The sequence below is a fragment of the Nipponia nippon genome, unplaced genomic scaffold (assembly GCF_047370975.1).
Source record: "Nipponia nippon isolate SJK-2023a ecotype South Korea unplaced genomic scaffold, ASM4737097v1 scaffold_9, whole genome shotgun sequence".
NCBI classification, from domain to species: domain Eukaryota; kingdom Metazoa; phylum Chordata; class Aves; order Pelecaniformes; family Threskiornithidae; genus Nipponia; species Nipponia nippon.
The window spans coordinates 15,113,172-15,133,655 of record NW_028262413.1 but is presented as its reverse complement, the minus strand read 5'-3'; the positions used below and the strand labels follow the sequence as shown (position 1 = coordinate 15,133,655).

The 20,484-nt window shown below is 40.0% G+C and overlaps 1 protein-coding gene across 1 annotated transcript in view; it reads left to right on the top strand.

The window, feature by feature from the left end:
• Positions 1 to 1,337: 1,337 nt before the first annotated feature.
• LOC148050110 (uncharacterized) overlaps positions 1,338 to 20,484 on the top strand; it is a 187,480-nt gene continuing 168,333 nt past the window's right edge. Inside the window, exons 1-2 of the transcript XR_015701374.1 lie at positions 1,338 to 1,718; positions 2,142 to 2,327. The gene's annotated coding sequence lies outside the window, so the exon portion shown is untranslated. The remainder of the gene's footprint in view (positions 1,719 to 2,141; positions 2,328 to 20,484) is intronic.

The window sequence follows — 20,484 nt, the reverse complement described above, 5'->3', positions numbered from 1 at the left end:
CTGATGCAGCTGGAGGCAGCAGTGATAATGTGAACAGTGAGTGCTAGCACCAGCGCCAGGTTTAAGTGACTGATGTGCTCCAGAAGCCTCCTGTGTACTGGGGCTCTTCTGTAGCTGAGGTGTAACTTCTCCTGTGGTCAACAAGAAAAGAAGAAAATTTAAAAAAAAAAAAAAAGCATGAGTAACTTAAAGAAAAAGTTTTTGCATCAATAATGACTAAAATTACAGAGAAGGAAGGTTTATAGTAAGAGGTAATATATTTTATTAGACTGACTGCTGTAATGGGGACAACTGTCTTCATGGCTTGTGTGTCTGAGAGCTTGTCTGTTGTTTTTTATTTTTTTTCGCCCAGTTCCAGCAGTTGATCTAATAAAATATACTGTCTGTATAAATCTTCTAGCCTCAGACCATCATGTCTGCCTCAGAACAGCTAATAAAATTGCAAACATATTTTCCTAATATAGTTGCTTCATTTAACGGATTGTCATGGCCACCCAACACAGAATAGTGCTTGTCCTTAGACTACAGTATCTGTGTATGTTAAGAAGTCTTCCAGTAGCGAAGTCTGAGTTGTGGGTTTAGCCAGTTTTACAAATAAAACTGAGAGAATTGCTGCCATAGAAACCAAAAAGAAATCTCCACTTGCTGTTCATTCCTAGATTTGGACTTCAGACTTTTCCAGAGTTTGAAGCTGTTTGATCTGCAGGAAATGAAAATCAGCTTCTCTGCACTGAGATGAAATGTAGCTGTGTGTAAGATACAACTCCGCTTTTATACTTACTAGATTACTTGTTTTGTTTAATTTCAGTCAGGTTATTCCTATGCTTTTAAATAGCAGCGTATGCTTAATTGCTGTCTTGGCCTGGAACCAAAGCGGTTAGGAAGACAGTGATGAAAGTAACAGAAGTCTTAGAGATTTTGCAAGGCATTTAAAAGATAACAGGACCCTTCTGATTTCCTCTACTTCTCCATGTCCGTGAGGCCACCCTTGCAGGGCTGAGGCCAGAGTATCAGTGACATTAATGGTTGAAGGGATTTGTGTTAATTAGTTGAACTGTAAAAAGACAATCGCGTAATATTATCTGTAGGAGAAGCCCCAACAGACAACTATAAACTGCCAAAACTTTCAGTCTGCTACAGTTGTCTGTGTGACCTAAAGTCTTCAAAGGCCTGCAAGATTTAAAACCTATTTAAGTAGTCTGACTCTGTAGTGACCAAACTGTTAGCTGAAAAAAATCAAATAGAAAAGACTGCAGCTTTGAGTATGTCTGTACTTATCTTATAGCTTTATCTTTTTTTCTAATTGAATTTTAAAGATGCTGATCATGAGTCACTGGATGAGGCCAGACTAAAGCTCCAGTCCAGATGAAAATGGAACAATGGGACTGAACTTGCCTTAGAGCTGCCTTTTGGTTTTGAAACATGCAGCGTTCTCCTTACTGAAGCTTATCAAGTCAATGGCTTCAATTTGCCAATCTTCACATACGCCGAGGTTTGGTGCATCAGAGGCTCAACCATCAGAGCCATCCGACTGCAGTCACCAAGCACGTCCTTGAGTTGGAGGAACTATTTTGCTCAGAGAGTTCAAGGCAGACTGATGATTTTCCAGTAGTGCGAGTTCTTGCCCGACTGTCTCTTCCCTCTCTCTTCCTGCTTTTGCTTCCAAGCCGCTGAGGAGTTGGATTTTGAATTTCAGTCTGAATTTGGCATGGAGTGAGGTAAGTGCCAAAAGTTGCTGGTGCGCGAGTCCTGCTCACAGCTGGGGTGGAGAGTGCTTGTGTTTCTCCTCTCGCATCTGAGAGGACAGATTTGCTGTGGGGTGTAACAGCTTCTCACGGGTCTGCCAGAAGGATTTCACCTGAAATCAGTTTAATAATTTGAGGAGAATCTTTTCTGTTCTCAAAACACTGTTGTGAGATAACAGCCACCCACGGATTTGAAATGCAGCTTCAAGCACTTGTTTTGGCCTTCTGCAGCACAGTATTCTTCCACTTTGAGGAGATTGCTTTTCTTTTTAATCTGTTTTTTCCCTCGTTGTTAGGCTCTAAGTCTCCCTATCTGGCTTCTAGTGGGAATTATGGTGATTGGCCTTTGTCTTCTTATCCTGCATACTGATTTAACTCCTCTGACTTTCTCCACAGAAAATGGAGATGGAAGAAAACTGGCAGCTACAAGCGAAGGGGTAAAAGAAACGGAGAAAGGGATCGATTCCCACGCTCGGTGGGACTGTGCTTGTACTACTTATAATGTTCTTGTCTGCAAGCAGTGGATCAGTCTGTCAAAATACTGCTGCACTACCGCTCAGCCCTGCATTGTAGGAGTCAAAGGTGAGTCTATGCCACACAGAGGCCTGCATGTTATTTTCTGCCCATAATCAGATTAAGGTACAGCAGCCTTCAGCCTGATCGTAGCAGTGGCTGCCAGCTCGGTCCTCTGCTTCACCTTGGAGACCTGCCAGGTCTGTGTAATACAGAGTCAGGGATATGACGATGTTCAAGTACAGTGCAAAAGCTTGTTCCCAGGAGGGAGCATATCCCACTCTGGGTTTTCCAGTGAGTTTTCAGAGCATCTCTGCTGTGTTCTTGGAATACCAGGGAAGAGTATTTGCCAGTTATGTTTCCTTCATTACCCCTCTGGGAAAACCTGTGTGCTGGAACACCTCGGGAGGGTCACTGTCAGTTGGCATTGAGTTTGGGCTCTTGTGGATCTTGAACCGCAGCCTTCTGCTGGAGTTGCAGTGCCTGTGCTGGCTGAGAGGAGGTCCCTGACACAGATCTGCCCGAGGCCCAGGCCCAGGGCAGTGAGCACCAGTGGTTTATTACCGAGCTTTTAGCATCTGTTTTACCGGCATGAATTTACTGTCACTGTTACACTCATATTTTACCAGTATGCCACTGTCTCCATTTCTACGCATAAGTTATTCTCTGTTGTTAAACTTAATGTTTGTCTTCTGAAGCTCTTTCTCTGGATCATAGGAATAGCTGTGTTGGATCAAGCCATAGGTCTGTCTGTCTGCAGTACTTTTTCTATTTTATTCTTTTATGGACAGTGTCTAGTACCATATACCTAAGGAAGCGTATAGCTATGGAAGAAGTATATACCAATACCTTCCCTAAATAGTCTCCAGCATCTGGTGGTCTTTGCCCAGGTCGCTTGAAAAAAAAGGCTTGAAACCTTGTCGCCTGTGTGAGAGTACAGCTGCCTGGCTCAGATGGGAAGGGTGGAGTTGGCTGCTCATGAGGCCAAGGACATGTGTGCATAACTGGGTGGCATGTGCAATAAAGCAACTATTGCGTCCTTGATGCTTTCATTCTTTTGAGTAAATTCTTTCCTACTGTAACTTCTGATTTTTGCCATCTTAAGACTTAATACAGGATTGTCCTGTGGTTAAAGACTTGGCCAGAGGCTGGGAAAACAGTTTTCACAAATGGTTTTTGTTTGACTTTGGATATATCCTTTAGGCTTTCTTTGTTGCTTAACCACTTGTCTATGAAATGGGAAATGATTCTACTTGCCTTACAGGGCTGCTATAGGAATATACACTTAGAAGGTCATGAGAAATACAAGTGGTAGGGCAATACCTTGGCCAGGTACACAGAAAAGCACTCTTAAACAGTCAGTAAAGAGGGAAGGTGTTTCCTTCTATATACAATGATCTTAATTTGCAGCCTAACTTGACATCAGGTAGACAGGCTTGTTATCCTTTGTTTACTAATTTGTCATGTTATATTACAGAGTTTAAATCAGTTTAAGATGCGATGTAATGGAATGACACTATACAACTTCAGATCTCTTAACATAATATGGCAGCATGTTTTAATGCATTTGTTTCACTTCAAGTAACCACAATGAAGTTTGACAATGGTATATCTAGCATAGGGGCTGAGGCAGACCAATAACATATACCACACTGTCAGTGGTCTTTGGTTGAATGAACCTTCTGTCGTTGTACGCATCATCTATAATTGATCATGTTTAAAAAAAAAAAAATTAGATTTATCTTTTAGCATGCTTGAGGTGAAAAATTGTGAAGTCTAACTCGAGTATCATCTTTTTTCGATTTTCTCACCTGTAGCAACAAAATCTGTTGGGGTTTAATTTGATGTACTTTTCTATCACTACTGTCAAAACTTTGGTGCAGGAAGTAGATTGAGGTGATTTTAGTACTTCATATGGTGATTTGTCTTTGTTTTCTATTGTCTGTACTTTGTTTGGTGTTCTAGGTGTATTTCAAATGGATATCTGTTATAAGAGAACAAATATTGCATTAAATAAACCTTTATCAGTATTTAGACATGTGTCGCAACAGTGTTGTAAATTTGTTTCGATAACTACACTCATAATATTGGGGAATCGGCAGAAAATCTACTCCCGTTATGTTTTGGAAGAGAAGACTAGGAAATGTGTTAAAGCCTGCTGTTCTGCAAAGTTTCTTCAAATGTATGAATCGAGGTACTGCTTGTTTCATAACCTATATGAGATTACCAGAGCACATCCGCTGGGTATTGTTTGTGCAAGACTCAGAGGGCTCTATAAATGGCTTAATGGATATTTACTGAAATAAACTGTTTTTTTGCTATAACCCAGCCAGCCAAACACACACTCTTGATGCACAGTTTCTCTTTCTTTGTCCTGTCTAGACAACCTCTATATAGGCTTGGTTTCAAAGGTCAGCAGTTAAAAGCTTTATTTAAAAAAATACTTTGCTGATTTTTTTGAGCATTAATTTAAACATACGATTTTCATTTTTAAATGATCACTCACTGTGACTGCTGCTGTAATAGGGAAGGCAAGTGCCATGGCTGATTTTTACTTTCAATTGGTTGAAGATGTCACTTTAAAAAAAAAAAAAAAAAAAATTACTCATGACATTGCTGCGATGATGACACACTCTGAAATGCAGGGAGAGGATGGCTGCGGGTGAACAGTGCTGCTGTTTCAGCTGTCTGGGCCTATTTCTGCTTACTCAATGTGACTAAATGGCCATCAAAGTAAGAAACTGCTCTGGAACCACCTCCCAATTTTTGCAGCAAAGGCTGATGACACAAGCAACTGTGGCTGGTATTAATCTTTTTTTTTTTTTTTTTCCATTTGCCCAGCCGAGATGTTATTAACTCTGTCAGCTGTCTGGAGATTAATTGAATACTGTAAACATTGAATTTACCTCTGAATCACAAAAGTGAGATTATTTAGACCTTGAGAAGGAGTCAGGAGGTGTTTGAATACTTTATTAGCTTGGACGCAAAAAGCTTTGGATCTTTGCAGATGGAAAAAATGATTTGAGCAAATGGAAATTGTTTACCTTTTCTCTTCAGAATGTGTCACCAAGTTGTTGGATTTGGTTTTATTTTAAGGGGAGATAGTAATTCCTTCCTCTTTATGACCTTGTGTTATGGATTTTTTTTTAAATTTATCTTGTATATCTCATATAATTGAATTTCCAGTATCTTTTCCAGAGCAATGTAATACTAATAATTTAAGAGCCTGTTGCCTTCTTATCAATGTCAGAAGTCTTTCTTACGCAAATAGATCTGCATAGCTGAAGGTTTCGAAACGAAGTCAGGCAATTCTGAGTTCCAATTTCTATCTTGCGAAGTACAGCTCACGAAGGCTACTTAAAAGAAATAAAACAATCTCTGGAAGCCTGATAGGTGGGAGTTAATGTATTTTTATTCATACTTTATTTAATGAGGAAAATGCAACTTGGTTTGCATGTTTTGCATAATCACACTAAGGCAGACCAGAGAGAAAGCTAGCCTAGGGAGACAGATGCTATGCGAGGTACAGGCTGACTTCTCTGAGAGACAGAAACCTTCTTTGATGAGGGATGGCGTGGGTCAGGAGTTGCACTGCGTCTTGCTCTTCTTAGGAGCAGAGACTTTTAAGTGGAGTGACAAAAACCAGGATGGGCTCAGATGAGAACAAAACCATTTATGAGTTTCAGGATCAAGTTATTTGGTTTTTCTATTTGTTTCTGTCCCTGGGTTCATTCTGTTTATCCTGGTTTTCTTGCCTTTCATCGAGTGTTTTTTCAGGCTTTTGTGATACATTGCTGTCTTTTGGGGGCAGGGACTGTATCTTATATCTTTTTAGCCTCTGATCCCAATTCTGACACCTTTATCGCTATCACTGTGCAAGAATTTATTAATTGTATGAGTAAATATTAATTATACTAATTAAGCGTAAAGATTACTAAAATGGAAAGTAGCATCAAGCTCCAGAAAAGCTTTTTGTGAGCTTAAAATGGTTGACAGAGCATCGGAGCTTGAGAAAGCCTGCTCTCCTGAGTTCTGCAGCCAACGCTCCTTATGTCCAGTTAATAATTGAGGGGAAAATAGGTTTTGTCTAATTTCTAATCCAATTGTTGGAGGTTTAAAAATACAAATGTGAGCCTAAGGTTATGTAAACTGTTAAATTCTGATGGAAGAGGGAAGATTCTTTCTCTACTATGAAAATAATGTATTAGACATGCAAACCCTATACCTTTTCAATGTTTCCAGTTTTATCATTGATCTTATAATATTTACTGTTTCTCTGTGTAACCACATAATATGAAAAGCTTTAAATGTGTCCTAAAGGCCCTTCAGAAGCTCACAAAGCAATTAAAATGCAATTCAAACACCATGATCCTTACAGAGAATGACTGATGATTTTTCAGGGTTCAGGGCTGTCAGTATTAGTAACCATCTGTTGATTTTTTTTTTTTTTTTTGCCCCTAGTCTTCTATTCTTCTGTGATAACCAAAGACAAAGCTCTGAAAAGCTTTGTCCATTGTCACAACAGAGTAGGGATAATTACATCCGAGTACCAGAGATTAAATATCCTTTCACATTATGCTTAGTACACAGTTTTGCTAAGGAGAGTAGGATAAGGCAAGGATAACAGCTTTAAGTTTGAAGAGACTAGAAGTAAGTCTCTCTCTACTAAGCAAAGTGGCTGTGGCCTTGGCCCAGCAGGATTTTGTATCAGAAATGCAGAAGGAAAGCCAACAGAGATGCTTCCTCTGATCCAAAGAGTTCAATGTTTTCTCTGCAGCGAGGCACCATCTCCCTCCCCACCGCTGCGTGCGTGCAATGGCAGATGTCTTCTCCTTGGAAATGTCATTTTCCTTTGGCTTTCTGACTCTGTTGGATTTCCAAGGTGTGTGGAGTCTTCTTTCAAGCTGTTCCTTTTACTGGTAAATGTCTTATTTATTCTTTCTCGAGACCTTCCATTAACCTTTCCTTCATCAACAGCTGGTGTTTTGAGATCAGTGCCTCTCATGATAACCACTCTTTCCGCTGTATAGATCTGTCTCTGTCCGTTTACCCATATACCATTTCACCTGTCAACCCCAAAGGTACAGAACTCTGTAAACCTGCTGGGGAAGCCACTAACTTTTGTTTTCTGTTTGTATGGAGCTTGCTTACCTCCATCATGAGAACTTATGGGTACAGTAGTAACAATAGTAATTTAGAATAATTTCTGAAAAAATAGATTTCATCAAACATCATTTTCAAGAGTTACTATTAGTTGATTTAAGTAAAAGTGTTGACATAATTGAAATTTGGGGAAAAATAAAACACAAAATTACTTTTTAGTTTTTAACATAGCAATAGAAGAGTAGTAACAATGAAGAAGAGATGACTGATATGCAACAAATTATCTAAATTGTGAAGAAGAGTACAGCTGAACACATGTCTCACTGCAAAGCTGCATAGCTGGGAATGGAAAACAGAGGCCATGCTTGTAGAGAAGGATTTACCAAAGTGGTTGTGAGAGCTCAGCGTGAGCTCTCAGTGTGATGTTGTGGCCAAAACTGCTTTTAAATTTGGAACAAGTGTTTATTGAGTAGAGGTATGATACACATGGAAACAGGAATGATATATCTGTTTCTCTTTCCTTAAGAAACAATGATGAAAAACTGTATTTAGAGAATAATTACACAAATTATTTAAAAAATGAAAAATGTGGTATACTAAGAGACTCAAGAAGTACAGTTTGTCAGAGAATGTATGGGACAACTTGATAACGGTGTGTGCTTATCTCTAGGTGAGAACAGGATTTCTCCAGTGAGTCAGAAACGATTCGTCAGTCCCCTGTGAAACTCTGGTCAACAGAAGTTGAACTCAGTTGACTTCTGATTCAGAATCTCTTGCAATTGAAATGTTAGTAATGGTCAATAACCACATGGGCAGTTTATGAGGATTTTTTTCTAGCTTTATTATTGACAACTTTAAAATCACATTTAGTTGGAATTTTTGTCTTCCCTCTCTTCCTTCCTTGTTGCCCCTCTGTAAAATGCTTGACCTAATTCAATCAGAATTACAGCATTTACAGCAGGAATTGAATTTGTGGGCCCTGCATTATGCATAAGACCCAACCAAGTTCTTACTGCTTAGAACTAGGATAAATTGTTCCTATGGGCATTTCAGACAAAATACTTTTTCTTAATGCCTTAATTCCCACCCCCACTAACCTGGGTTCCAACTGTTGTGGATCAAAAATGTTGAAAATTGCTGAAAACTATCTTTTTAAAAAATAGTTATTTTCTGAGAAATATTGGGGTATTTAATTTTGTTGCCAAAACACACAGAAATGGACCTTTGAAATAAGAAAAATGATTCAAGGAAAGCGGAAATTTTCTTCGAAAAGAAAAAAAAAATAGAAATGGATTGTGTGATTTTAAGGACGGCTTTCTGTGACCTGCTTTTTTAATCTCTTTAAAAGAACCTGTTGAGCATCTCCATAGCAAGTGCTGGGTTGGGCACCAGTGCTGTTACTTAAACCCTGCATTCAATTTGGATAAATTCCACCTTTATGGTAGTAGCAGCTCTGTTGGTCATCTGGAAAAGAGCCAATGTTGTTAGAGCAATCTACAGACTGCAATTTGAGAATCACTGCATTAATTATGCGCTGTTTTGTATGCTGCAATCAAGAATAGCCAGTTCCGAACTTTGACGTGAAACTTCAAAAAAAAAAAAAAAAAATCCTGATGAATAAACTTTGATTTCAACAGAGGGAGCTGCATAGCTTCGGCAGAGCCTGTGGCCGGGAAGAAAAAGGCTCTTGTGCTACAGCCGCTGCTCCTGCGGCAGATACGGGGCTTCCTCTATGCCGGTGCTGTGCTGTTCCACACCAGGGAGGTGCTGGGTGAGCCTACAGCTGGTGGATCTGTCTCCCGTGGAAGGGCAGCTGTAATCCACCTGCCCCTGGAAGGAGTCCTGGCCATCCTGGGTCTTCACCCCAGGTCTCTCCAGCCCTTTGGGAGGAACTGTCTGAGCCACTGCTCGTCTTGAGCGTCAGAGCTGCAGTTCCCACCAGCTCCTTCCCAGGAGTCAGGACAAAGACGGAGAATTCGCTCCCTCCGGTGTCGCTGTGCGGCTGCCTAAGGGCAGCTCCCCCGTGTAGCTCTTGTTGATGATGGCATGGCGATGTGAGGCACGGGGTGCCTTTTCCCATAAATGTGCTGCCTGCAAAAAATGTATTATATGTATAGTGTGAAGGTTTTTAATGCTGTTTCATGCTATTCCCAAGCAATAACTCCTGGGCGTTGGAGCCTCAAGTTTTAAAGTCAAATCAAGTGGCCCAGAGTTCTAGGTGCTTTCAGAAAAGGTCAGTTTTAATATATTTGCTCCTTCATGTCCGAGGATACCTACTGAGCAAGCTCTCCCCTCTGCTTACAGACTGTGCCAGAAGGGTAACGCTGTTTTTCCAATGATTTTCAAATCTTCCGTAAAGTGTTTCTTCTTTTCCCAGAAAGAAGGTAATCACCAGAGTCATATGGAATTACAGAGACAAATTAATCCTTGGTACAACTTGATTGAAAGGAAATGTTTGGGATGAAATTGGCCCTCAGAAATCACAAAGCATGGAAAGATGTATTTGATCAATCAGTGTGTCTCTGTTTCTTAGCCAGTTATTTAATTACTGTACATTTGCTAGTGTTTTGCCTAGTTATGTTTTAAATTACAGGTCTTGTCATGATGTCAGCAAACATTTTCTAGCTCTTAATCTCACTAGTTCCTTCTTTTCCTCCATATTATCTGTTAATTTCTTTATATCCTTCTACAGATTTTTCCTCTATTGAGTTCTCGGGTGTCACTGTAGTTCTTTCTCTTTCAGGTCTATAATTTGTGTTGCTGGTGTCTGAAATTACTGCGATCTTTTTTGTCATATGTAGCAAAGAGTTTTTCCGGTATTTTAGATGTGGACCTGGAAATACATTGTAGAGACTTGATAACTCTTCTGTTCAAAGACCAGATTTCCCTGTTATACCTCTAAGTTTTCTTAACCTTTTCACTTCCATGCCATTTCTAAATTAATGTCAGGCTTCTCATCCTCTAACAGACCTCTTGCATTTCCTCCTGATTTTATATTAATATTGTATTTCAGACTGGTTATTCCATAGTATGCTTGCCTATGTTTTCCAGCTCAGTGAACATGCTGTGAACCCCCTGCCCCAGAGCCTCTGAGCACGATTGTCGGTGAGGGGTTGGAGCTCAGTGGCGTTGCTGTTCTTGGCTTCAGTTTTGTTTTCAGGTCTCTGGCTTAGCCATGGAGCATACAGATACCTCAGTAAATGAAAGCAAGTTTCCTATTACTTCCCTAACCATTCCCCCTTGTTTCTTAAAATGTAAGACTTCTCACTTCATTTTCAGTTTGACATCTGCAAAGCAGTGATAATTCTTCCTTTCCCTATGTCAGTTTAAAGTGTAAGGGGTGTGGGAGAGGGGCGGCTCTGTGCAGAGGGTCGTTATTGCTGCATTAAAACCTTCAGATGCCGCTGAGTAGAGCTATGAGGGAATAGGTTGGGACAGAAAATTTAAACCTTCCAAGATACATGCTGTAACATAGTAAGATAGGCAGTTTCTTGATAGTGAAGCTACAAAATTAAATAAATACAGAAAAGGAAGTAAAAGGGTCATGTTGTAGCAGTAAAGATCCTGGAGTTTCTGTTGAATTATGCTGGGCATGTGAAGTGCTGAATAATTGTAAGATTCTCTATAAAGTGTGATAATTAACTGATTGGAGATGGTTTTTACAGGGGTGTGGCTTTCTACGACAGATTCTGGGAAAGGAGTGAGGCAGTCTCCAAGACGGTGCTCGTGTGTCAGCAGCAGCATAGGGTTATAACATTCACCAAGTGCCCAGGCAGTTTTCACTGATGGGATATTGATCTTGGTCTTGTCCATTGCAATGGATTCTGGAATGAGTTGCTATAAAACAAGCCTGTGCTTAGTTTTATAGGACAATTTTCTACCCCTGAATTTCTTTTTACATGTAACTTACTTCAGCATGTCTTTGAAAACATGGAATTTTTCTTCTAAAGAGCTTTGCATGTTTATGGAACTATTGAAAGATTTAAATATAACTTGATAGTAGGAGTAATCAGATGGTAGTACAAATGGAAGCTGAGGCTAGAGGCAAACTGTGAGAACTGGGATCTGTTGCAGGTTTTGAATAGCTAATTATTGAACTATTTATTTCATTAGAACAAAACCGATGATGTTTGAGTAATAAAGAATTTGCTTCGTTCATGGCATGCTTTCTGTCTCTCGACAGATTTACTCTCTGGAAGGATTTGTGTGCCTTCAGTTCTCTTGGGAAATGGTAGGAAAATCTTCAGCCTCTAGAAGATACTATAACCCGGTTGGCTTTATTAGTGTGATGAAATGTGATGCAAACAGATGATTCAAATTTCCTAGGTTTTGTTAAAGATGACTCTCAGCCTGAGCTTTTTTTCTTTTTTCTTTTCAACTTCTGCATGTGGGATTTCAGACCGGTGGCATTAGCTTGAAATAGAGAGAGGTTTTATTCCTTTCTTTTTCTTCCCGTTATCATGCTCATGCCCACTGGCATTTTTTACTGAGGCTGTTACTTTCAGCCTCCTTAAACCGCAAGAAAGCCTTTTCCAGCTGACAGCAGGGGAGGCGTGGAGATCCTTCATCGGAGCTGAGCAGAGCAGTGCTGCAGAGATGTCCATCACAGAGATGCTCAACCTTTCTCTGACTTCTCATATCAGAATTTGGTTTTCCCCTGTCTGGCCTTATTTTGAGTTCTTTCTAGACTCTGCCTTGCTGCATAGAAATTGCCATTATTGCTCTGGGAACAAGAAATACACTCTTCCTAAGCAGAGGGTGGAAATCCTGACTGGGATGAGAAAGAGGGAGAAGAATCAACGCTTCTGACACGAAAGTCTGTGTGCACTTGGCTGTGTTTGCAGCCTCCATTCCCTAGCAGTTTGCTTTGATAACTGGCAGTAAAACACTTTTCCTTGGCTAAACTGGTGTAAACAGATACTCTTGCAACAGGAAAGACTTGCTTCTCCTTTCTTAAGGGAGGTGTCAGAGGTACTGCATAGTTAGATGTTAATAGGTAGCTCATAATATTTACACTTGTGTTGTCTGGCCTGTGTTTAATTACAGAAATCAGAGGCAGAACATATGACCAATAGGTAGAGTGCTATCTGGTGGATTCACCGCTAGGAACAAAAAAAAAAAACGTTCTCAGTTTCACCTTACATGTTTGTTTTCTTTCAGGCAGGTCATGTCTTCCTTTTCCTTGTATGCCCATATGTAACCGATGAGATGAACAAAACAGTGCAGTGCCCGCATAGCCTGCCCAGCTTTAATATCCCTCAGAACTGAAGAATCTTTCCCTTTATGCATTAATATAAAATAATGTCAAATAAATATGGGGAGAATATTTTATAAGAATATAAAAGTTTCCAATAATATTAGATACATGCATTTTTATTGGGTTTCATAGTGTTATGACAATAGTCATCATTTTCTTCAAAGCATTTTCTTGTAGTGAGAAGAAATTGTAACACTGAATCCTCTGATTTTAGACAGATTCCTTACAGCAGACTGTGAATTAACAGCAGTTGCAACAGGAAGATTTACGCGTTAGTAAAACGCTGTGGGAACGTTCCTGAAGTCTGCTCATTTCCTTCTTCTAAAGGATGGGCCTTTTCTTGCCCACCGGTGCCTGAGGCTGTATTCCGTCGTGAGCGCTGTATCCTCATTAATGAGCTTACATTTTCTTGGAATGGCAAGTGGATAAGTAGTTTGTTTTAGTCAGTGCAAAATGAAGATGATGGGAGGATGAGATTATATAAAGTTAAACACATATATATGTGCATGTTAAATTTGGAAGTGTCTTAGTTTCTTGTTTTCATGGCAAATGAAAATTGTGAAGTGAGAAAAAAGAATCTCAAAAGCAACAACAAAACATTGTGGAATTATATTGTGAAAAAGTTGTGGTTTCTTTTTTTTCTTTTAGTAGAAAGGGAACGATTTGAAAATACAAAGCTTTCAAAACTAGTTGCTTGGGAGATCAGAGAGAAGTACAAAGCTGAAAAAATAATAAATTATAACATTTAAAAATAGATACGTATTACCTAACAAACCTGGCATCTTTTTGATATCACAGACACATTCATTAACTGAAATATTTATTTGTGATTATGGGAAGTTTAAAAATGCAACAGCTGCTTCATTTGTTTTTTCCTTTCTGAAGATGTGATTTATTTAATGTTAACTTCTGATGCCTGTTACTGCTGCAGTTCATAACAGTGCAAAGTAAAGTTAAGGTAGCAGAGTTCCGCTCACTGGGTAAGGACATGAGCTGCTGGATGCTGGAATGAGCGTGGTTTCTGAGGGTAGAAATGAAAGACAGGAGTTGTGCCTTGGGAGCACGGCCTGTGTGTATTGCACAGCCACTTCAGATCCATGCTTTTCAGCAGCAGTCCGTAGACAGCTTTGAGGATATTTGCAGAAAATAGCTAAGAGGAATACACCTATGGGACCTTGTCTCCAACTAGAAAATATTTAAGAACTATGAACTTGTGAGATTGGCGGCAGGCTTTTTAGTAGGGCCTGTAGCGATAGGACAAGGAGTAATGGTTTTAAACTAAAACAGGGTAGATTCAGACAAGATATAAGGAAGAAATTTTTTTACGATGAGGATAATGGAACACTGGCACAGGTTGCCCAGAGAGGTGGTAGATTCCCCATCCCTGGAAACATTCAAGGTCAGGTTGGATGGGGCTCTGAGCAACCTGATCGAGTTGAAGATGTCCCTGCTCATTGCACAGGGGTTGGACTAGATGACCTTGAAAGGTGCCTTCCAACCCAAACCATTCTATGATTCTATGAGATTAAAACCATTATTTTATTATTATGATAACTTGGACTTATGTATTTACCAGAGAAACATACATTCTGCCAGTTATAATAGTTGAAAGTATCTTTTTTTTTTTTTTTTGGATGCAACTTGTGTGAACACCTGATGTTGGGCAGAGCAGGTGGGAACAAGATGGATTCTGGAGTCCTCCTGTGGTTCAGACTAAGGCAACTTTCCTAGGGATCAGGGCACTGCAAAAAGCCTCATAACAAACTCCCCTTTCCCCCCTTTTTTCCAGCAACTGCTTTTTTATTTAAGAGAGCCTGGTTTGTTTTGCAGTGCCGCTCCCTTTGCAGCCAACAAACGATTATTGGTATATGCTCGTGATCAAATGCAGCGCAATAAACAGTTTAGTGTGTTACTGTTTGTCAGCTCATTTGGGGTAACTAGCCGAGTGTGCCCACTTGGCACAGCTGAAATGCAAAGGAAAGCGCACTTGCTAAGCAGAGAGAGGGGAAAGCAATTGAGATGCTGCTGCTTCCAGCTTTGCGCATTGTGCAAACAGCTGTGTTTGAAATGACCTGCCAGCGTGCTCTAGCTGCACACCTGGGCTGCTGCCCCTCCTCCTGCAAAGCCAGCATCAAAGTCTGCTTAAATCACAACCTCACGGCTGGGAAGCAAAAGGAGGATCTGTTTACTTTAACAACATGAGTGTGGTAGGGGAGGTCGTCCCTTGCTGGAAAGCCAAGGGCAGCTCTCAGTGATGTAGGATCTTTACTGGGGGTGGGGATTGGGTGGGTCGTGAGGGGATGCTGTAGAAGATTTTCTTTCAACCGAACCATAAGAATCAGTTTTCAGCTCTCTGGGTTCTTCATTTGGTGTGTTGGGCTCCTTCAAAATGCTGCGAGCTGGGAGACTGAGCGTTAAATCCTGTTTCCGGAGGTGAAGGGCAAGATGGCTTGTCAGTTCAGTGTGGGTTCAAGATTTATTAAGGTCCTCCTCCCTAAGGCCTGCCGTGGGGATATGCATAGGGTCTATACCTCGATGAGGCTGCTGTGCACAGGAGAAGCCAGTTCTTTCCAAGTTCATCCAAGTCCTGCTCCTTCACTGGTGTGCTGAGGCTGATACATCTGGAATGCTCAATGGTTGCCAGAAAACTGGGATTTCTGCCATAGAAATCTAACAGAATGCATAGAAAATACATGTAAATAAGTGAAGTTATGATTAGTGGTCCGTGTGATCGGGTGGTGTAACTTCATTTCCATCAGTGAGGCAGAGCTTAGCTGAAATTCAGCACCCTGCATTTTATTTTATTATTTTAAATAAGAGTGGGAACCTGATTTTTTTCCCAAATGGTGAGATGCCTTTTGATCAGAAAGGTAGAAGTTCACAGAAAAGCGCTGCAATTTTTTGGCATCTTGATAAAAGAAACACACTATCTGAAGCTTTTGAAAGATCCCCTTGAATAAGAAAAAAAAAGGCAGCATGCAATTAATTTCAAAATACTCTAAGCACTTTATGAAATCCAGCTGGTTATATCTTCCTCTTCCATAGACTAAGAGATGACTGTAACTCCTTAAAACTACAGGTCTTTGAAGCTCATATTGAAGAGATGTACTAAACTAGTAAAAAGAAAAATTAATGGGATGTCTCCTTAGATGAAGCAGAAGCAAAAGACACCTAACAAAGTGATTGGTAAAGTTCTTGTACAGATGCCAGTAAAAGTCTCTACTTGTTTTGCATACTCCACTTGAAGAGTAACAGGCTTTTTTAGCTCAATACATCATTTCCCTGTTGGCATGTTTTTATGTTGTACAAGCTTGCAGACTGTAGCTGACAAGCATCAATATTGTCATCATCGTCATCATTACCTTCTGCAGCAGCTGAGACCTGGCCATCTCAGGGGTGTCGTTGTTTGGCTGGCATCTTATTTCTCTTGTCTGCAATAAGCCTCCCACAGGTCCTCATCCATAATATTCAAAGACATCAAAATAGTCTCTTGCTGCCTAAGGGACCTTTTTATGTCTCTGGCATATAGAACACACATATACTGTTTGGAAGAGGGTGGCATAGAAAAATGATAATTTATTAACTCTACAAAAGAAACTTATAGTATGGTTCATGTGTGACAATACCAAGGAGTGAAAACAACAATATGATCTAAGATATCAGAGCTGGAAGCGCTAGTAATACTTTTTACATGTGTAGTAGCTTTGGGGCTTTGTTCTGAAACTAATGTACATTTTTTTTTGACCAATACAGGCATGATAGGTCAAGTGTTACACCAAAGGGGTGTCCATTTATCTTACAGAACCCTTCTTTCCTTTCTCTCCAAGCAGTTTCCTCTGTCTGTATTACTGCTGGAAATTGCTACTTCAAAACTAACTTGCGGTGAGTGGGTTAATTGAAAGTAATACTGTTGTACTTAAAAGCCCTGAACCTGACTATTTTTGAAGTGTTCTTACTGCAGTGCCTGATCTCAGAGTCTTTACTGGATGATGCTCGTTTTGCCGTCGGTGGGAGGGCTGCCTGGTGGGATAGCTGCAGCACGGTGGGATAGCCGCAGCACCGCGGGTTTGGAAGCAGAAGCATGTTGGTACAGGACAATACCTTGCACTTCTCCCTGTCGTCGTGGTTGCCGTCAGTACGTGCCACTGCCGTATGCAGTGTTTTTTCTGACAAGTAAGAATTTAGCAACAGAGGAGATGGAGCTATTGTGCAGGTTGTGGAAGGTGGTGGGAGAGGAAGCTTAGCTGAGCAGCAGAGGAATCTATTGTCTCTTTTACTGCCTGATTAAAATAAGGTTTTTACAACAGAAATACTCCCTGGAGGCTGAGCTGTCAGAAAGGATTTCTGTGTGCTCCACAGCATTCTGTAGTTGTGTTGTGTACCTATTGGTAAAACTTAGATTGTGTCTAGCATCGGTGTTGTCTTTGCTGGAAAACCTTTTGCGACCCTTCGGATAGCAGCTACCCTCCTAAAGGAAGAAAAAAAACTGTTAGAACTTATTTAGGTGATAATTTTCAAGGAGGTTTGATGTAGGTAGCTATACAAATCTGAGAGAATGCTGGTAAGAGTTTGATTATTAATTTCCAATTTAATTGCAGTGATAGTGCACAAAACAAATAGTATCATTGCTGCGTACAGAATTAAGTATTACATTAAAAAGCATAGCAGGGGATAACTGGCTTTGTACCTATTATCTGTAATATTAAATAGCATTCAGCAAGTATTTTATAAAGTTCTATTATGTTTCTACTAGGATAGAAGAAATGAAGGATAATCTGGATAAAGGGGAAAATGGAAGGTTTAAAAAAAAACAAAACAAAACAAAACAAACCACCAAAACCCACAAGCTGACTGCTCAGTTTGTATTGACAAAACTTCGGAGAATCAACTAATGGGAATTTATAAACTGTAAAATGTTTGTAGGGGATATTGTACCAAACAAACTGTAAGAGTTTACACTAGTCATGATTGTTGATACCAGCAGGTTTGTGTACTTGTCTGTCTTTTACTTCATGGAAATAGAGAAAAGAAAATGTAAATGAAATTTTCATGATGTTGGAAGAGCTGGAAAAGGCAAAAGATGAACTGTTGTACACAAACTTGTATCTCAAGCTGAGAAAGCAAACTAGAAATGCTGACATGACCACGGCGTTGACTACAGAGGGATACATCTAGAAGTAAAATAAAATATCTGATGTATGCACAGAGCAGGGAGAAATCAGTTCTCTTCACTAGTGTGTCAGAGCTGCAGAGCTGTTTTGCTGATAGGAATGGGCACGACTAAGACTCGAGAAACGTGTTCACCACTCACATGTTTATCTGACTCGGATCCCTCTCTGGTGCAGAGGCAGAAAGTTGCCTTTGACACAAATTAGGGTATTTCCCACATCAGCACGACAGTTGTAACTGGCCAGCCAGGAGACAGACTCTGTGTTCACTTACCTGTGTAATTTAGTGTACTGATGTAGGGGCCAGGGATAGGCTGGGAAGGAAAGGAAGGTGCCTTCCCAGGTGGTTCAGTCTAGCTTGTGAGAAACCTGAAAAATCAGGGCTCTTGACAAGCTATACATCCATAGCTTTCACATAAGCTGAGCATGAATATTAGCCTGTCAAAAACCACATAAGAAAGAAATTGACCTCATTTGCAGGTAGCTAAAAAGACATTTCTTCTCAGACTCACAATATTATGAACATTTGTTGTTCACAGAAGCCATCAAGTGTGACACAAACTTTATATACATAGGAAAAATCACTTCTTTTTCATTTTCCTCATGTAATTCTTCCATTTTCACTATATCAAAATGCGAGTGGAACAGACAAATCCAGCCTGCTTTCCTTCGTGGTTGGATTTGGGGTATTTTGTAAGTTGAGAGGTGCAAATGGGACTTACTCTGTGTTTGGGGCATTGCCTAGGTGGACGCTCAGATACCTAACAGGAAGCCCTTCCAGTGTGGCATTTAATTCAGTAGGAGCACTAATTCAGGCTCCTTCTCCCAGCTGGCTGATATTGATATCAAACCTGTCCAAACCTAATAACAGACTGTAATAGTGTAACCTCTGCTGTGTCTGACAGAAATTGGCCTGCAAATAGGCAGAAAAGCTGAGGATGTCTGTGGACATACACATGTGCAGAGAGACGGCATCACCTGCATTTCCATAGGAAACAGGCAAAATAGTTCTCTGGTGTCTGGAGCATCAGAGGATTGGTGAAGACGACAGGCAAGGTTTGAACAGGTCACTGAGGTTAACTTGTTTTTTCAATTACAAGAGATTCTTCCCCCAGACCAGGAGTGTGTTTGGGATCTAGGGGAGGCTGCTGTTTCCAGAGTGCCATAAATAAGCCCAGATCGGTTGGTGCCTGCGGGATCTGTTGCTAAGGTGATATAAATGGTCTTTTGCTTCAGCTGCTGAAGAGGACAGTTCAGCAGAAGGTGTTCAAATGGAGCTGAATTTAAACCTTTTTATATTCTTTCACCCTGAAAGAGAAAACAAACAATTTTATGTCGTGTTGAATAAAATGTTTCATAAACACCGGTGTGTGAGAAAGCAATAGGCGTGAAAGTTCAATTTTCTGTCATTGCACTTTTTATCCATTAGCTTAGTGGGTAGGGCACCGGACAGGAGAACCTGGAGGAGCAATTCTGAAAATAGTTAAATCTTCTCAGGATTTTTTTTTGAGGATGGATCACCCTAGGGATCCTTTAGTTTAACCATTTACTGGAAGTTGGGGTCAATGATCCTTATGGGTCCCTTCCAACTTGAGATATTCTTTACTTCTTGAAATACTGATACATAACCTAAAGTCTCACATTTCTCCTGATGTTATGCTGATTAACATGAGGCAAACTCAGAGGCAGGAGGGCTACCTTTGGATAGACAGCTCTGGCTATGTAGAATTAAGAGAAGGGGAGAAGACGGTCAAGTTGAGATCTATAGGGTAAATTCCCTCTATAGTTCCCATATGTCTATAACTTACATCACTGCTGATTTTTTTTTCCCAGATAACTTGTGGGTTGTGGTCATTGAAAACATTATAAACAGCAATTGGGACATCTGAGAATCAAGACGATAACTCTGTAGCCAGTTGGTTAGGACTTTGATGTGATATGTGAAATATGAAGATTAGCAGAATTAAATATCAACTTTGCCATTAAAATATTGTTTCAAAAAAAGCTTAAGATATGAACAGATGCTTAATTGCAGAGAAAAAAGCATTTTTTACTTTTTGAATGGAAGTGGCGAGATTGAGTGTTTTAGACTTAGAGGGAGCAAAGTAAAACAGAAGAGTGAAATTTAGTTGCTATGGGTTAAGTATAAATGGATCTAGTTTATGTAAATAAGACAGTATTGAAAGAGCTTAAAAAAATCCCTTGACCCCAAGTGTTTCAGAAGCCAACATCAAATCATTTAAAATATTGAGTGTCTTTTGTGATCAGTACTATAACCTCCAGGCACTGAGCATGTTCAGGATTTGTAAAATTGATTCCAAAATGGCATAAAAGAACAAAAAAAACCCCTAAAAAAACCCAGTTATGAATTAGACATCATAAGATGCCAGAACAAAACATTGCAGTCTCGTATCTTGGTCTTCTGCTGCTGTTAATTAAAAGCGTGTAGATGCTTTTAATGTTGGTACCACCCTCATCCTGTGTCTGTTGAAGGTAACAGTGAAACTCTGACTATAATGCTAGAGGAACAGACTAGAAAAATGTCTTCAGATGTGTATAACCCCAGCGAGATTGAAGACAATAAAGTAGAATTAGTCAATTCTGAATCATCCATATAGCAAATGATATATTTCCAAATGTAGAAATAGCAGCTGAAGGCACCCCCTGAGCTGGGGTCCCTTCTAGTTCAAACAAAAGC